Source organism: Corvus kubaryi, unplaced genomic scaffold (assembly GCF_017639235.1).
Source record: "Corvus kubaryi isolate FWS band 111438036 unplaced genomic scaffold, C.kubaryi_AGA036_p1.0 37126, whole genome shotgun sequence".
NCBI classification, from domain to species: Eukaryota; Metazoa; Chordata; class Aves; order Passeriformes; family Corvidae; genus Corvus; species Corvus kubaryi.
This window is the reverse complement of record NW_024581031.1, coordinates 411,917-416,149: the sequence shown is the minus strand read 5'-3', so window position 1 is coordinate 416,149 and position 4,233 is coordinate 411,917.

Sequence of the window (4,233 nt, the reverse complement as noted above, 5' to 3'; positions counted from 1 at the left end):
GGTATAAACTGGGATGGTACAGTAACACGAAACCCAAAGGGGAGACCCGGACTGAACCAAACAAGACACACTCCCACAACTGAGCAAAAGGATCTCACATTCTAAGGAGGATTACAAATGCAAACTGCCTGAAAGGGTGGTTCAAAACTCACTGCACTGCAGCACAGTGCATTTCTTTTTATGTTCCTGAACTCAGTCCAGTTCATAAAATGCATTAATTTGTGCTGTAGAGACATCAACCACCTTGCATTGCATTCTACCTGAAAACTATTGTTGGCTGAGAGATTTTTTCTTTTATGAACTAAACGGATTTTGAGGTGTTTTCATTAGCACATTTGATAGGTCCTGGCTCTGATCTCTACATCAGGAGGAGTTCTTTGGCACACCTTGCCTCAGAAGATGTATTACAAACCAAAGCAGAACAGACACCTGAGTGTCAGCTCTGAAGGAGAGAAAGGAAACCATGCAGTGCTATGAAAAGGATGAAGTGCTCCAAAATTGCCGTGCTCTCTAAGCTGTCTGATCTCCTTGCTTTGTCTCATAGAGTTCCATTTCACCATTATTACAATTAATTGAGTTAGGACAATTTTAATGCCATGAGGTACTTCCAAGAAACACAGCTGTAAGATACAACCAACCACAGACGGGGTAAAAACTGCAGTTTCCAAGTAGATACAGTGAAGGTCTCAGCTGAAGTACAAGGTATTACTGGCTGTAAAAAGCTCAAATCTGAGTTCAACTGAATCGTGCAATGCCTGGAACTGGACCTAATTTGTGGAAGTCAAAATTACCTCTATTTCTTCTACTACAGAATCAGGCAGTGAAACTCACTACACTGAACACTAACTATAAGAAAATACTTAAATTCTTATTCAGTGGGGTGTCCCCCATTACTTCATGCAGAACAGAATTTCTGGTGACTTATGAAAACCATATTTTATGCAAGAAACTAAGGACAACTGAGATAATATCTGTTACAGGGGGATTACTGTAACACACATATATCAAACCAGGAGTCCCGTGGAAAAGAAATATATATGGACGGATTCTTGCTAGATGTTTCAGAGATGTTTATTTCCCCAGCCGCATGGCCAGAGCTCTGCCGAGGAAGCCTCACAGTCTGGGCTGAGGGTCCTTGCCCGCGCAGGGGAACACAAACCAACCAATGGGGAACGAGGCTGACCAGGGGCTCAGGAAACCCCATGTCTGTCCCCTCAGGGCCCCTCTCCCAGGACTACATGGCAGGGGGAGGGACCCCGACATTTAATATCCTCAAGAAGGAGAAATGAGCCGGACCCTCAGGAACATAATTTATTTTTACTATTTTAAAAATCCTTACTAGTCTAATAAAATCCCTGTGTTTTAGCATATATATAAATGTAGACATTTTAGTAAGGTTCTTTACAATCTGTGATGGGCCAAATCTCTCAGGAAACCTTCAGTCTGACACAAGAAGATAATCTGGACTAGTTTGATCACAAAGAGGAATTCACCATGAACTATTAGGTGCTGTCAAAACTGCTGGCAGTTTATAACCAAATCCCACACACTGTAATCGCAGGGTTGTTTTGACCAAAGGTCTGACTCCTTATAACCACTCTTAACAATTACATTCCTTTCACAATAGCATTTATTTAAAATAGCACAACAAAATATGCCCTGTTAGAGAAGGAAAAAGATTCTCACTCCTCTTCACCATAAATGAAGTTCTCATAAGAACTTTCTGATAAGGAATCATATGTTTCAAATGCATTCTTATCAGCCAGAAGGCAGGATACAATTTGTAATTGCATTTAGGCACTGCTTCAGGACACGGCAAGTATTGCATGCTGCTCGGGTTCAGTTCAGGATTTCTTTTTTGTTGTTGTTGTTAATTTGAAGATAGAAAATTTCTGGACTGGTTCAATATTTCTTGTGTAACTAGGCATTTTTGAGGCAGGTACAGCCCCCAGCCATCCTCCCCCACTGCTCTATGTACTGTAAAGAACCCACATGTGTAACAGGACTTGCTAACTATCACCTAGCCAAGATATTTGCACTGTTTGTACCAGTTAACTCTAAGAATCAGCATTAAATAAAGTACTTAAGAGATTATTGTGGAGGAGAGACTTTCACAATGCCAGAAGTGGACAGATTAAAAGACAGAACATGTATTTCAAACTCAGCCTCTGTGTGACTTAGGCTTTACCCATCATACATTCTCCTTATGCATTGTCTTTTACAGCTTCTCAGCAGACAGAAAAATCTTTGAGGAAAAAAAAATATATATATAATCAAGCTGAGGCCAAAGGTGGCTGAGCTTCGAAAGATGAGAAGATTTTGGTTCCAGTAGGGAAATGCCAAAATTGTCTTTAATGGATCAATTTCAGAATTTAAGTACGTAAGACATTGGGGACACCTATGGACTCCGTTTGAACTTCAGTGTGGGGTTTGAATCTGTGCTGGAAACTTTTCTGATAATAGAACCTGTCTTTCCTCCTACATCTTCTCAAATGAAAAACATTGTAACTATTGCTTTATTTAGTGATCCCTAGGAAGCTAGTCATTCAATAAAATTTTAAGTTCTTAGGCACTAGGAGCCCAAGGGTTAATTCAGTGACTGTTGCTCACTGGGTGACCTGATTTCAGCATCTAACCAGGAGAATGGCAATTGTTTTTTCACTGAGGCGGGGTTTACTCAGGGTTTACTTTTGAAAGGCCAGCAAGAGTTTGATACTCAGCATACCCAATTTCAGAAGACTACAAAGAGAAAAATCAGATTGTGCATCAAGACAAGCTTCATAAGCTTTTTAAGTGAGAGGACAAGAGAAAGGGCCTCCAGCACAGAACATTACATGATCATGCAACACCATCATAGGCTCACGGACTCACAGGTTGCAGCAGGACCTGTGCTTCGTATCTGCCCCTTGATACTGGTGTCAGTTTTTAACAAGAGCTGTGAAAAATTACTTAGCAGCAGGTTAATCTCATGTACTCTTACGCAGCCTCCTATTGTAAAGAAATAGCAGTAGGCCTGAAATCAGAAGGGTGAGTTAAATTACCTGCTTTTTTTGTATTTTGTATAATTTATTTCTGGCTGGAGAGTATGGTATTTCTCATGGTTCAGCCTGGTTATTCCCTTCACTGAAGCTGAATCCTATATCCACATACCCCACAAACAAGGCACACGCGGCAATTCCATCACAAGGCCATCTCCCCTCCACAGCATCTCTATATGCTTTGGCTCTCGATTCTATTAAAGCTGGTAATAAACACCCCTGTCTAACAGCCCCTCACAGCAGGAAGAAAGTGCCTGAGCTCAGCAGAGCAGCTTTCAGGCGCTGGTGTGCGTGCTGCAGCCAGTGGTGCTGAGCACAGCAGCGTCTCCTGCCTGTGCAGCTCTTGACCACTCCAAGGGTACTCAGGAGCTGCAGCACCACTGTGTTCCATTTTCACTGAAGTAATTGACACAAGAATAGATTCACGTCGTGCCGCTTGCTGTTCTCACAGCCTTTGTCTGAAAAATCAAGGCTCAAGTACAGTATCTCATTTGCCAGGAAATTGGTAGAAAGGCAGCAAACTTTTCAGCTTTTCCCATATTCTGCACTTTGATTCTCATCAGTTTTGAAGGGCTGGGGGTTTTTTAAGGCTACGAAGAGAGGAGAAATGGTAATCAGAAGGAAATAAAGATATCAAAGCACCTTGCACGTGAATGTATTACAGCAGTCATGAGCACAGAGATTGCTCTGGTAGACAGTGGGGGGAAAATGAATCACAGTATTTCTCTCATGTATAAAAATTTCCTCCCTAGTCAGCATCTTTAGGGAAAGTATCTTCACCAAAATAAAAACCATTCTGTTAACAAGGAAACTCACTCAAAATCATAGTTGACATTCAATGCTTAGTCCTCACATGCTGCCAAACCAAGATAGGAATGCAGTCCATTAGCTTTCTGAATCAGTAGTATAATAAGGACCAAAGTATAATTAGCTAACATTCACAAGCAATAGCTGGTATACTTTTGAGCACTTTATGCTATACTAATTAAAGAAAAAATAAGAAAAATTTCATCAGATTTATGCCCTGAATGAACCAAACTGTTGAAGAGCAGTGGAGTGTGAGTTGTTCATGGACTAAGACCAGACCGGCACACTTTAACCAAAATAAATGCGAGGTATTCATTCATTCAGAAGGGGGATTCAGAATGGAAAGAAGGACAAGGTCTTAGAACATTGGCACTGTAACGAGTAAAGC